A 14,523-nucleotide genomic window follows, 5' to 3' on the forward strand; every position below is an offset into this window, starting at 1 on the left:
CAGCCACACTTCTCTCTCCCAATGACCTGTAGAAGTGTCCAACTTCTCCAGGGCCACATGATGACTTGGGTTCAGTTGGATGGCCTATTAGTGATGGGCCACTACCTTCTCTGGATCCCCTCTAACCATTGATAGGCTGGTAAGAAAAAAACTGTCCTTATTTATAAAACACTTATGATAGATAATCTTCCCTACTGATTTGTAAGCAACATAATACAAGTTAAAAGTTACACACATTAAGTAATTAAGAACTATAATAGACCTTAAGAGAATGATTCGTCTAATCTTCTTCCTTCTACCTCAACAACAAAGACAAATTTTCACATAATCCACTATCTACTCAATTCATCTTATCTGCAATATACTTTCTCTTTGCCTTTGTTTTTTCACACTTATGAAGCCCCTTTAGTTCCACCCTGACACCTGCTATCTATAGATTTGTCTGTATAGTATCTCTTGTCTCAAGCCAATCAAACTTGTATTCTAAAGCAGACTTCCTAAAAGAATTACTGTGCAAAGAATAATCATTCCATTAGGAAAAACGTTCACCTGATCCAGTTATTCAAGTTCAGAAATCTTACTTGGAAACTGCTTGAAGAAAGTTATCCAAAGTAAAGAGACCTGATTCTACTTCTTGTTCTGATGCACTCTTGCCCTGGGATCTTTGCCAAGGTATTTAACCTCTTTGTGGTATTTGCACAAGATATTTAATCTCTTTGTGCTTTAGCTTCTGAGTCTGTAAAGTGGTCATTTTGTCTATTTGTTTTTATCTCTTATAAATTAAAGGGGTTTTAGGTAGCTAATTAAAACCTTTTCCAGGTTCACATGAGATCATGTAAGCAAGAACCTTAATCCATGTACTGCACTAGACAAATATAATGTAATTAGTATATGTTAAAGTTCTGTTCAAGTAAATATCATTAAAATAAAACTGAATCTTTAAAGAAATGTTCAAGCTCTGATACATATTTATTCAAAGCAATATCTTCAAAGTGTAGTAATTAAAAAGACCTTGAGAAATTGCTACAGGATGGTTTTCTTTGTGCAATAGTCAATTATTTTATTTCTCTTATAAGATATAGAGATGTTTGAATAAATAAGTGTTCCTGATCACCTCAAAATGTCACAATAGCTTGAATATTGGGCCACAAAAATGTTTTACTAAGACATCTCAGAAAGCAAAAGAAATGGGTTTTAATATTATTAATTATATACTAATATACATATTATAATAGTGTATGACTAGATACAGTTTTATTGTACTTAAAAATTAACAACATTATTGTTGTTGCCTACTATTATTCTCTTTGCAAAAAGAAGTAAATAATGAAATGGTCCAAAGTTAGGCAATGGCAAGAAGAAAAATTTTAAAGCATGCTAATGTACAAACTGAATAATTGATAATGTGAGTCTGTAATAATAAAGAAGCTCCATATGTCAGAAGAGTGTTGAAGAACTTAAGTGTTTTATAAATAAGGAGTGTTTTTTCTTAACAGCCTATAAATGGTTAGAAGGTGTGGCCCATCACTAATAGGCCATCCTATTTAAACATCATAAGTAATATCTGAATTTTACATATAAGAATAAAAGCATATTTCTTAGGCTGCTCAGATTTAAATAAATTCATAATATAATTTATGTTCTAGGAAACAGAAAAACTCTAAATGTGTCAGAAAATACAAACTTCTTTGAATTTGTCATATTGAAAAAATAATTCAAACTGAATTTTATTGCAGGCAGCCAGTCTGTTGGTCAATGAGAAGGTTATCATATTCTTGAAACCAGGAATCCTGAGAGGACCCACAGACCCTCTGAAAGAAATGGACTGCTCCTGCAGGACCTGGAGAGACACCTCAAATACTGTAGGTGCCCCAACTGCAGAAGTGGGAAAAAGAGATTCTCCACATACCTGCCCTGGGGAAACTGAGGGTCTGTTTGTGGGAGAAGTTTTTGAACTTACCTTTAGCTGAGTCAATTTAGAGAGCAGACTGAAATACAGGTGTAGAAGAAGCAGCGGGAAAGGCCCTAGGAGCTCTCTGGGTCCCTGAACAGTCATTCCTGCCTGGCACCACAGAGGTCCTTCCGGAGGGCAGCCAGAGGCACAGAGGAAAATGCCACTGAGAGAAGGAAGCCTCCAGCTGAACTTTGTAACAATTTGAACTGGGTGAGAAGCCTCCTGGCCAGAACTTGGGGGAGAGCACAAATCCAGTGTGCAGATTCCACAGGTGTGGAAAGAACCAAGCCCTTACCTTTTGCAGCTGGGAGGTGGGTACTCTGGGGCAGGTTCTCAAGTAGAATAAAGAAATTCAGAGCCCAAAGATAAGGTCTTCAAATTAACTCAATCCAACAAAGACAAAGAAAAAATAAGAAAAGTGAAAAAAGCCTCCAAGAAGTCTGGGATTATGTTAAATGACAAAACTGAAGAATAATCAGTGTTCCTGAGGAAGAAGAGAATTTTAAAGCTTGGAAAACATATTTGGGGAAACAATCAAGGAAAACTTCCCCAGCCTTGCTAGAGACCTAGACATCCAAATAACAAAAACACAAAGAACACCTGGAAAACTCACTGCAAAAAGATCCTCACTTAGGCACGTTGTCATCAGGTTACCCAAAGTCAAGATGAAGGAAAGAATCTTAAGAGCTGTGAGACAGAAGCACTAGGTAACATGTAAGATTAATAGCAGATTAAAATATCACAATCCTAAACATATATGCACCTAACACTGAAGCTCCCAAATTTATAAAACAATTACTAATAGACCTAAGAAATGAGATAGTCAGCAACACAATAATAGTGGGGGATTCAGTACTTTACTGACAGCTGTAGACAGGTCATCAAGACAGAAGGTCAACAAAGAAGCAATGGATTTAAACAATAACTTGGAGCAAATGGACTTACCAGATATATACAGAACATTTCACCCAACAACCACAGAATACACATTCTATTCAACATTGCATGGAACTTTCTCCAAGATAGACCATATGATAGGCCATAAAATGAACCTCAGTAAATTTAAGAAAATTGAAATTATATCAAGCATTCTGTCAGACCACAGTGGAATAAAGCTAGAAATCAACTCCAATTTCCAACTGGGAGGTTCCAAAAGGAACCTTCAAAACCATGCAAATATATGGAAATTAAATAGCCTGCTGATGAATGAGCATTGGGTAAAAAAGGAAATCAAGATAAAAATTTAAAAAATTATTGAAAGACAATAATGACACAATCAATTAAAATCTCTGGGATACATCAAAGGTGGCACTAAGAGGAAAGTTTATAGCCCTAAAAGCCTACCCAAAAAAGACTGAAAGAGCACAAACTGGAATACTAAGGTCACACTTCAAGGAACTAGAGAAACAAGAACAAACCAAACCTAAACCCAGAAAAAGAAAGGAAATAACCAAGATCAGAGCAGAACTATGTGACATTGGAAAAAAAAAATGCAATGTGCCGTGCAGCCGTGGTCCCCATGGAGCTGCTGTAGCAGACCCAGCAGTCAGGAGCGACCCGGATGAGCTCAGCCCGGGCCCACCACTGGGCCTGGTTGCTGGTGATCAGCTTCGTGTTTGGGTGCAGTATTCTTAGGATCCTCTTCCCGTCCTTCTCGTCTTTCATGTCCAGGGTGCTGCACAAGGATGCGGAGGAGTCACAGATGAGAACGGCGATCAAGGACATGAAGCAGGAGCTGTCCATGGTCAACATGATGGATGAGTTTGCCAGATATGCCAGGCTGGAAAGAAAGAACAACAAGATGACGGATAAGCTCAAAACTCACATGAAAGCTTGGACAGCTCTATTAGGCAAGATAAAATAGGTGATAAGTGTTGCTTTTTACATTTTGCAGGCTGCCCTGATGATCTCACTCATTTGGAGGTATTATTTTGTCCCTGTGGCTGTGGTGCCGAGTAAATGGATAACCCAGCTAGACTGCCTGGGTAGTCTTTCCTACTAGAGTAGCAGGTGGTGTTGGAATTGCCTGCTGGATTTTAGTCTGTAACAAAGTTGTGGCTGTTGTGCTTCATCCATTCAGCTGAACAGAAAGATGGATACAGCTACCAGAGTTGTAACAATGAATTTTCTCATATAGGTTAAAAATCTGATTTATACTCTTTTAGGAAACAAAAGTGCACAGTTTAGATTTTTTTGTTGTTGAGTATGTTTGTTCTTGGACTTTATGAGAGAGCTTATAAGAATCATGATTTTCTACGCTTGTCTTTGAGCCAAGAAAGTGCACTTTATGACATGTTGTATCAATGAACACTGTCCTAGGTCCATACAAAATGTGAAACATTTAGGGGGCATCTCCGTGCTGTCACTTGTGATTTGCACTCTTGTATATTTTGGTCATATTGTCAGCTAGAAAGTCAAAAGTTTCTTTCAGCTAGAATGTCAAAATTAAGTTCTTTGAAGACTTAGTGTCATTTTTAATCCAGTTTAAAAGTGACTTAATTTTAATACCACTACCAGGAATTTGAAAATTTCTTCTTTAATCATATTAAATACAACTAAAAGAACAACACTAATTAATATTGCTTGGGCTTTTTCTCCCTTTGTTTAAAATGTCATTTGTTGAGTAAGAGTTGTATAGTATTATCTACTTACTTGAGGCTGTTTTTTCATTACAGTGTTTTGTACATATATCCATGAGACCATAATGCATTGTTCTGTGCTCAAATTGTGTTTTGTATTTAAAGCACTATGAAGTGTGTTTTATAAGCATTTAATATTTATGCTCTTTAGAATGGAACACAGAAAACTAACCTTATAAGGCCTGATTGTATTAACTTGAACCAATAACATATGTGGCCCACAAAGCATAATTCTGCTAAATGTTTTTTAAAACATTTTTTTCAGGGGAACAAAGTGGCTGAATAGATACAACTCTGGTGCACAGCACCCAGCAAGAGAGATGCAGAAATCGAGAGATCTCCTAGCTCCAACCAAGGTATCAGGTGCATTTCAATGGGTCTAGTCGGATGGTGAGCAAAGCCCAGGCAGAGCAGACCAAGGTGGGAAGGGGTGCTACTTCACCCAGAAAGTGCATCTGACCAGTGAGTTGGAGGCTCCCCCTCTGGCACCCCAGTCCAGATACAGTGCTTCCCCCCAAACCTCAGCAATACACAGAACAGGGTAGCTTTGCCAGTCAAGTGCCAGTAATTATGAGAGCAGAGTTGAATAATAATCCGGGATGGTGTCCTGGATTGTCGCATAGATCTAAGCAAATGCATAAGTCCATAAGCCACTGGGAGAGCCTGCAGACTGAGCTATCGCCCCCTCCCCCTGCCCAGACAAAGAGAGAGCTGAAAGCAGGGAGATGGATGGTGTTGCCAGGCGGGTCCCTGCCCTCCTCCACAAACCCCAGAGGGCTGAAGTGCTAACTCTGGCAGGTTGCGCAGCCAGTGCCTCAGTCTGAGCTGAACCCTGAATGATCTAGCTCCGTAGAAGAAAGGCCAACCCACCATTAAAGAGGAGGGACTAGGCTTCCTGTGTTTTAACAAAAAACACAGGAAGACTATGTAGCAACTGGACAGTGTTCTTGACCACCCAGCACTGCCTCCAGGTCAGCAGAAGAGGTGGGCCTAACCTCCTAGTGTGAACAAAAATGACACAGGAAGCCTACCTAGTAACCTGAAAGAGTCTCTGGAAACCCACTAGCTCCTCCACAGGCAGGCAAGCAATCTCATCAAGTAGCTCCCTGAGATCAGAGCCAGGTAAATCCATGAAGATGGAAAAAAGCCAGCACAAAAAAGATGAAACCATCAAAGACCAGAATGTCTCTTCTCCTTCAAGGGATCATAACTTCTCGTCAACATGAGATCACAACATGACTGAGAAAGAGTGCAATGAGTTGATAGAAGCAGGCTTCAGGAGGTGGGTAATAACAAACTTTTCTGAGCTAAAGGAACACATTCTAACCCTATGCAAAGAAACTAAAAACATTGAAAAAGGGTTAGATGAAATGCTAACTAGAATAACCAGCTTAGAGAAGAACATAAATGACTTGATGGAGCTGAAAGACACAGCACAAGAACTATGTGAAGCAAACACAAGTTTTAATAGCCGAATCAAGCAGAAGAAAGGATATCAGAGATTGAAGATCATCAACTCAATTCAATAAAAAGAGAAGGCAAGATGAGAAAAAAGAGTGAAAAGAAATGAACAAGCCTCCAAAAAATACAGGATTATGTGAAAAGACCTAATCTACACTTGATTGGTGTATGTGAATGTGATGCAGAGAATGCATCCAAGCTGGAAAACATGCTCCAGGGTATTATCCAGGAGAACTTCCCCAGCCTAGCAAGGCAGGCCAACATTCAAATCCAAGAAATACAGAGAACTCCACAAAAATATTCTTCAAGAAGAGCAACCCCAAGTCACATAATAGTCAGATTCACCAGGGTTGAAATGAAGGAAGAAATGCTGAGGGCAGACAGAGAGAAAGTTCGGGTCACCCACAGAGGGAAGCCAATCAGACTCACAGTGGATCTCTCAGCAGAAACCCTACAAGCCAGAGAGAGTGGGGGCCAATATTCAACATCCTCAAAGAAAAGAACTTTCAACCCAGAATCTCATATCCAGCAAACTAAGCTACATAAGTGAAGGAGAAATAAAATCCTTTACAGACAAGCAACTACTGAAAAATTTCATCACCACCAGACTTGCCTAACAAGAGCTCCTGAAAGAAACACTAAACATGGAAAGGAACAAGTACCAGCCACTGCAAAAGCACACCAAATGGCAAAGACCAAAAATGCAATGAAGAAACGAAGTCAACTAACAGGTAAGAAAACCAGCCAGTAACAAAATGGCAGGATCACATTCACACATAACAATATTAGCATTGAATGTAAATGGCCTAAACACCCCAATCAAAAGACACTGACTGGCAAACTGGATAAAAAGTCAAGACCCATAGGTGTGCTGTATTCAGGAAACCCATCTCACATACAAAGACACACATAGACTCAATATAAAGGGATGGAAGAAGATTTACCAAGCAAATGGAGAACAAAAAAAAGCAAGGGTTGCAATCCTAGTCTGTGATAAAACAGACTTCAAACCAACAAAGATCAAAAGAGACAAAGAAGCGCATTACATAATGGTAAAAGAATCAATCCAACGAGAAGAACTAACTGAGAGGGGACTCAAGATGGCGCTGTGAGAACAACCCAGGATTGGAGCCCGCGTTGAATCCGCAAACGGTGAGTCAGTGCTGCATTTCCAGACTGATCTTTGTTGCCCACAGAATGGGGAAACTCCCAAGTATAAAAAGACATGGGACGCCAGGCAGTAGGTCTGCCTGGCGAAGCTGGCAGCCGGGGCGGCGGCGGCCGGCCCTACCCAGCAATCTCCACAGGGCGCGCTTGTCCGGGTACCTTGTTGATCCGGCAGCATGAGACTTGAGAGGGCTGGACTTGAGACTGAACGAGACTTGCACAGTAGCCCAGCCCAGGGGATTGCAGGGACAGATCGTTTGGGATACCCAGTGGGACGAACAAAACTGCGATTTCAAACTATCCCGGGCAGACGGTCCAAGACGCTCTGTGGGGGAGGGGCGTCCGCCACTACGGAGGCAACCTGCCCCAACTGATATACACGCCCACTGCTGACTCAGCCAGCCGGTGCTGAGGCAACCCGCCCCAACTGAGATACACGCCCACTGCTGACGCAGCCAGCCGTTGCCGAGGCAACCCGTCCCTACTGAGATACACGCCCACTGCTGATGCACCCAGCCGTTGCTGAGGCAACACGCTACAACGAAGAGACTCCACCGCAGGGCGTGGCGGAGACCACAGCAGAGCCGGCAGGAACAGCACGAATCACACAACAGCAGGGCGGAGCCTCGGCAGCCAAACAGTGGCTAGTCTGTCTTCGAGCTAGGCAGGACACCTGATCGGACATCCAAAAATAAAGCCCAAACCCCTCAACACAGAGCATTTGAGAAAAAAAAAAGGGTTGTTTAATGAGCTGTGTTGCAGCAGAATCAAACATAGCAGCCTAACAGCCCTGAATGAACAACAGAGTGCACAGCTCAGCAATTAAACCCCTATAAAGTACAAACTGTCTCCTCAAGCAGCTCCCTGACCCCTCTATATCCAAAAGACTGTCATTAGGCAGGCATCATCCTGGGACAAAGAGAGCAGAAAAAGAAACTGGTAGCATCCCTCGCTGTGCCACGGCTACTAGAGGTGCACCCCAGTCAAGCAGGGTCTGGAGTGGACCTCAACAGTCATACAGTGAAGGGGCTAGACTGGTAGAAGGAAAACCAAGCAACAGAAATACTTCATCATCAACATTCTGGGTGTCCACTCAGAGACCCAAACGAAAAGTCAGCAACTACGCAGACGACCAGCGGACAAATCCACAAAGATGGGAAGAAACCAGCGCAAAAAGGAGGAAAACACCCGAAACCAGAACACATCGCCTCCTAGAAAGGACCAAAACTCCTCACCAGCAAGGGAACAAAGCTGGACGGAGAATGACTGTGACGAAATGACGGAATTAGACTTCAGAAGATGGATAATGAGAAACTTTTGTGAGCTAAAAGATCATGTATTAAATCAATGCAAAGAAACTAAGAACCTTGAAAAAAGATTTGAAAAAAGATTCGAGGAAATGATAACAAGAATGGATACCTTAGAGAGGAATATGAATGAATTAAAGGAGCTGAAAAACACAATACGAGAACTTCGGGAAGCAAACGCAAGTTTCAATAGCCGAATTGACCAAGCAGAAGAAAGAATATCTGAAGTAGAAGACCAACTCAATGAAATAAAACGAGAAACCAAGATCAGAGAAAAAAGCGCAAAAAGGAATGAACAAAGTCTCCAAGAAATGTGGGACTATGTGAAAAGACCTAACCTACGTTTGATAGGTGTACCAGAAGGGGACGAAGAGAATGAATCCCAGCTGGAAAATACTCTTCAGGACATCATCCAGGAAAATTTCCCCCACCTAGCAAGACAAGCCAACACTCAATTGCAGGAAATACAGAGAACACCACAAAGATATTCCGCAAGAAGAGCAACCCCAAGGCACATAATCGTCAGATTCAACAGGGTTGAAATAAAGGAGAGAATACTAAGGGCAGCCAGAGAGAAAGGTCGGGTCACCCACAAAGGGAAGCCCATCAGACTCACAGCAGATCTCTCGGCAGAAACACTACAAGCCAGAAGAGAGTGGGGGCCAATATTCAACATTCTTAAAGAAAAGAACTTTCAACCCAGAATTTCATATCCAGCCAAACTGAGCTTCAGAAGTGAAGGAAGAATAAAATCCTTTGCGAACAAGCAAGTACTCAGAGATTTTGTCACCACCAGGCCTGCTTTACAAGAGCTCCTAAAAGAGGCACTACACATAGAAAGGATCAATCAGTACCAGCCATTCCAAAATCACACTGAATGCTAAAGAGCTTCAACATAATGAAGAATCTACAACAACTAACAGGCAAAACAGCCACTTAGCATCAAAATGGCAGTATCAAATTCACACATAACAATATTAACCCTAAATGTAAATGGACTAAATGCACCAATCAAAAGACACAGACTGGCAAATTGGATAAAAATCCAAAACCCATCAGTGTGCTGTATCCAGGAAACCCATCTCACATGCAAGGATACACAAAGGCTCAAAATAAAGGGATGGAGGAAGATTTACCAAGCTAATGGAAAGCAAAAAAAAAGCAGGAGTTGCAATTCTCATCTCTGATAAAATAGACTTTAAAGCAACAAAGATCAAAAGAGACAAAGAAGGCCATTACATAATGGTAAAAGGATCGATACAACAAGAAGAGCTAACGATCCTAAACATATATGGACCCAATGCAGGAGCACCCAGATACATAAGGCAAGTTCTTAATGACTTACAGAAGGACTTAGACTCCCACACAATAATAGTGGGAGACTTTAACACTCCACTGTCAATACTAGACAGATCAACCAGACAGAAAATCAACAAGGATACCCAGGGCTTGAACTCAGACCTGGAGCAAGCAAACCTGATAGACATTTACAGAACTCTCCACCCCAAATCCACAGAATACACATTCTTCTCAGCACCACATCACACCTACTCAAAAATTGACCACATAATTGGAAGTAAAGCACTGCTCAACAAATGCAAAACAACTGAAATCATAACAAACAGCCTCTCAGACCATAGTGCAATCAAGTTAGAACTCAGAATTCAGAAACCGACCCAGAACCGCACAGCTTCATGGAAACTGAACAACTGGCTCTTGAATGTTGACTGGGTAAACAACGAAATGAAGGCAGAAATAAAGAAGTTCTTCGCAACCAATGAGAACAAAGACACAACGTGCCAGAACCTCTGGGACACATTTAAAGCAGTCTCTAGAGGAAAGTATATAGCAATAAGTGCCCATATGAGGAGAATGGAGAGATCCAAAATTGACACCCTATCGTCAAAATTGAAAGAGCTAGAGGAGCAAGATCAAAAAACCTCAAAACCCAGCAGAAGACAAGAAATTACTAAGATCAGAGCTGAGCTGAAGGAGATTGAGACACGAAAAACCCTTCAAAAAATCAATAAATCCAAGAGCTGGTTTTTTGAAAAGATCAACAAAATAGACAGACCACTAGCCAGATTGATTAAAAAGAAAAGAGAGAACAACCAAATAGAGGCAATAAAAAATGATAAAGGGGAAATCACCACAGATTCCACAGAAATTCAAACCATCATCAGAGAATATTACAAACAACTCTATGCACATAAACTAGTAAACCTGGAAGAAATGGATAAATTCCTGGACTCCTGTGTCCTCCCAAGCCTAAACCAGGAGGAAGCTGAAACTATAAATAGACCAATAACAAGGTCTGAAGTTGAGGCAGCAATTAAGAGCCTACCTCACAAAAAAAGCCCAGGTCCAGACGGGTTCACAGCCGAATTCTACCAGACACACAAGGAGGAGCTGGTACCATTCCTTCTAAAACTATTTCAAACAATCCAAAAAGAGGGAATCCTTCCCAAATCATTTTATGAGACCAACATCATCCTGATACCAAAACCCGGCAGAGACCCAACGAGAAAAGAAAACTTCAGGCCAATATCCATGATGAACATAGATGCAAAAATCTTCAATAAAATATTGGCAAGCCGATTGCAACAGCAAATCAAAAAACTTATTCATCATGATCAAGTAGGATTCATCCCGGGGATGCAAGGCTGGTTCAACATACGCAAGTCTATCAACGTAATTCACCACATAAACAGAACCAAAAACAAAAACCACATGATTATCTCAATTGACGCAGAGAAGGCATTTGACAAAATTCAACAGCCCTTTATGCTAAAAACACTCAATAAACTCGGTATTGATGGAACGTATCTCAAAGTAATAAAAGCTATTTATGACAAACCAACAGCCAATATCATACTGAATGGGCAAAAACTGGAAGCATTCCCTTTGAAATCTGGTACTAGACAAGGATGCCCTCTCTCACCACTCCTATTCAATATAGTACTGGAAGTTCTAGCCAGAGCAATCAGGCAAGAAAAAGAAATAAAGGGTATTCAAATAGGAAAGGTGGAAGCCAAATTGTCTCTATTTGCAGACGACATGATAGTATACCTAGAAGACCCCATCGCCTCAGCCCAAAAACTCCTGAAACTGATAAGCAACTTCAGCAAAGTCTCAGGATATAAAATCAATGTGCAAAAATCACAAGCATTCGTCTACACCAATAACAGACTTAAAGAAAGCCAAATCAAGAGCAAACTGCCATTCGCAATTGCTACAAAAAGAATAAAATACCTTGGAATACAACTCACAAGGAACGTAAGGGACCTCTTCAAGGAGAACTACAAACCACTGCTCAACGAAATCAGAGAGGACACAAACAGATGGAGAAACATTCCATGTTCATGGTTAGGAAGAATTAATATCGTGAAAATGGCTATACTGCCCAAAGTAATTTACAGAATCAACGCTATCCCCATCAAGCTACCATTGACTTTCTTCACAGAACTGGAAAAAACCACCATGAACTTCATATGGAACCAAAAGAGAGCCCGCATAGCCAAGTCAATTCTAAGCAAAAAGAACACAGCGGGGGGCATCACACTACCGGATTTCAAACTATACTACAAGGCTACAGTAATCAAAACAGCATGGTACTGGTACCAAAACAGAGATATAGACCAATGGAACAAAACAGAGGCACCGGAGGCAACACAACATACATACAACTATACAATCTTTGATAAACCTGACAAAAATAAGCAATGGGGCAAGGATTCCATGTTTAACAAATGGTGTTGGGAAAACTGGCTAGCCATGTGCAGAAAGCAGAAACTGGACCCCTTCCTGATACCTTACACTAAAATTAACTCCAGATGGATTAAAGACTTAAACATAAGACCTGGCACCATAAAAACCCTAGAAGGAAATCTAGGCAAAAGTATCCAGGACATAGGAGTAGGCAAGGACTTCATGAACAAAACACCAAGAGCATTGGCAACAAAAGCCAAAATAGACAAATGGGACCTAATGAAACTCCACAGCTTCTGCACGGCAAAAGAAACAGTCACTAGAGTGGATCGGCAACCAACAGAATGGGAAAAAATTTTCGCAGTCTACCCATCTGACAAAGGGCTGATATCCAGAATTTACAAACAACTCAAGCAGATTTACAGGAAAAAAACAAACAAGCCCATTCAAAAGTGAGCAAAGGATATGAACAGATACTTTACGAAAGAAGACATATATGAGGCCAACAATCATATGAAAAAATGCTCATCGTCACTGGTCATCAGAGAGATGCAAATCAAAACCACATTGAGATACCATCTCACGCCAGTTAGAATGGCGATCATTAAAAAATCTGGAGACAACAGATGCTGGAGAGGATGTGGAGAAAAAGGAACACTTTTTCACTGTTGGTGGGAGTGTAAATTAGTTCAACCATTGTGGAAGACAGTGTGGCGATTCCTCAAGGCCTTAGAAATAGAAATTCCATTTGACCCAGCAATCCCATTACTGGGTATATATCCAAAAGACTATAAATCGTTTTACTATAAGGACACATGTACACGAATGTTCATTGCAGCACTGTTTACAATAGCAAAGACCTGGAATCAACCCAAATGCCCATTGATAATAGACTGGATTGGAAAAATGTGGCACATATACACCATGGAATATTATGCAGCAATCAGAAATGATGAGTTCGTGTCGTTTGTAGGGACATGGATGAATCTGGAAAACATCATCCTCAGCAAACTGACACAAGAGCGGAAAATGAAACACCGCATATTCTCACTCATAGGTGGGTGACGAAAAATGAGAACACATGGACACAGAAAGGGGAGTACTAAACACCGGGGTCTATTGGGGGAAAAGGGGAGGGCCAGTGGGAGGGGGAGGTGGGGAGGGATAGCCTGGGGAGAAATGCCAAATGTGGGTGAAGGGGAGAAGAAAAGCAAAGCACACTGCCATGTGTGTACCTACGCAACTGTCTTGCATGCTCTGCTCATGTACCCCAAAACCTATAATCCAATAAAAAATTAAAAAAAAAAGAAGAACTAACTATCCTAAATATATATGCACCCAACACAGAATCACCCAGATACGTAAAGCAAGTTCTTAATGACCTAAAAGGAAATTTAGACTCCCACACAATAATAGTGGGAAACTTCAACACTCCACTGTCAATATTAGACAGATCAATGAGACAGAAAATTAACAAGGACATCCAGTACTTGAATGCAGAACTGGACCAAGCAGACCTAATTGACATATACAAATGCTCCACCTCAAATCCACAGAATATACATTCTTCTTAGTACCACATCACACTTACTCTAAAATTGACCACATAATTGAAAGCAAATCAATCCTCAGCAAATGCAGAACAGAAATAATAACAAACAATCTCTCAGACCACAGAGCAATCAGATTAGAACTCAGGATTAAGAAACTTACTCAAATCTGCACAACTACTTGGAAACTGAACAACTTGCTTCTGAGTGTTGACTGGATAAACAATGAAATGAAGGCAGAAGTAAAGATAGTCTTTGCTTCACCAATCAGAATGAAGACACAACTTACCAGCATCTCTAGGACACCTTTAAAGCAGTGTTGAGAGGGAAATTTATAGCAATAAACACCCACGTGAGAAACAAGGAAAGATCTAAAATTGATACCCTATCATCAAAATTGAAAGAGCTAGAGGAGCAAGATAAAAAAACCTGAAAAGCTAGCAGAGGACAAGACATAAATAAGATCAGAGCAGAAATGAAGGAGATAGAGACACAAAAATCCTTCAAAAAATCAGTAAATCCAAGAGCTGGTTTTTGGAAAAGATCAACAAAATAGACCGCTAGCCAGACTAATAAAAAATAAAAGAGAGAAGAATCAAATAGATGCAATAAAAAATGATAAAGAGATATCACCACTGATTCCACAGAAATACAATGGATAAATTTCCGGACACCTGCACTCTACAAAGACTAAGCCAGGAAGAAGTTGAAACCCTGAATAGACCAATAACAAGGGC

At 40.7% G+C, this 14,523-nt stretch overlaps 1 pseudogene; it reads left to right on the plus strand.

The window, feature by feature from the left end:
- The first annotated feature begins 1,955 nt into the window (after nt 1–1,955).
- LOC128928690 (guided entry of tail-anchored proteins factor 1 pseudogene) lies at nt 1,956–4,353 on the plus strand (annotated as a pseudogene).
- Nucleotides 4,354–14,523: the final 10,170 nt, after the last annotated feature.

Source organism: Callithrix jacchus, chromosome 9, assembly GCF_049354715.1.
Source record: "Callithrix jacchus isolate 240 chromosome 9, calJac240_pri, whole genome shotgun sequence".
NCBI classification, from domain to species: Eukaryota; Metazoa; Chordata; class Mammalia; order Primates; family Cebidae; genus Callithrix; species Callithrix jacchus.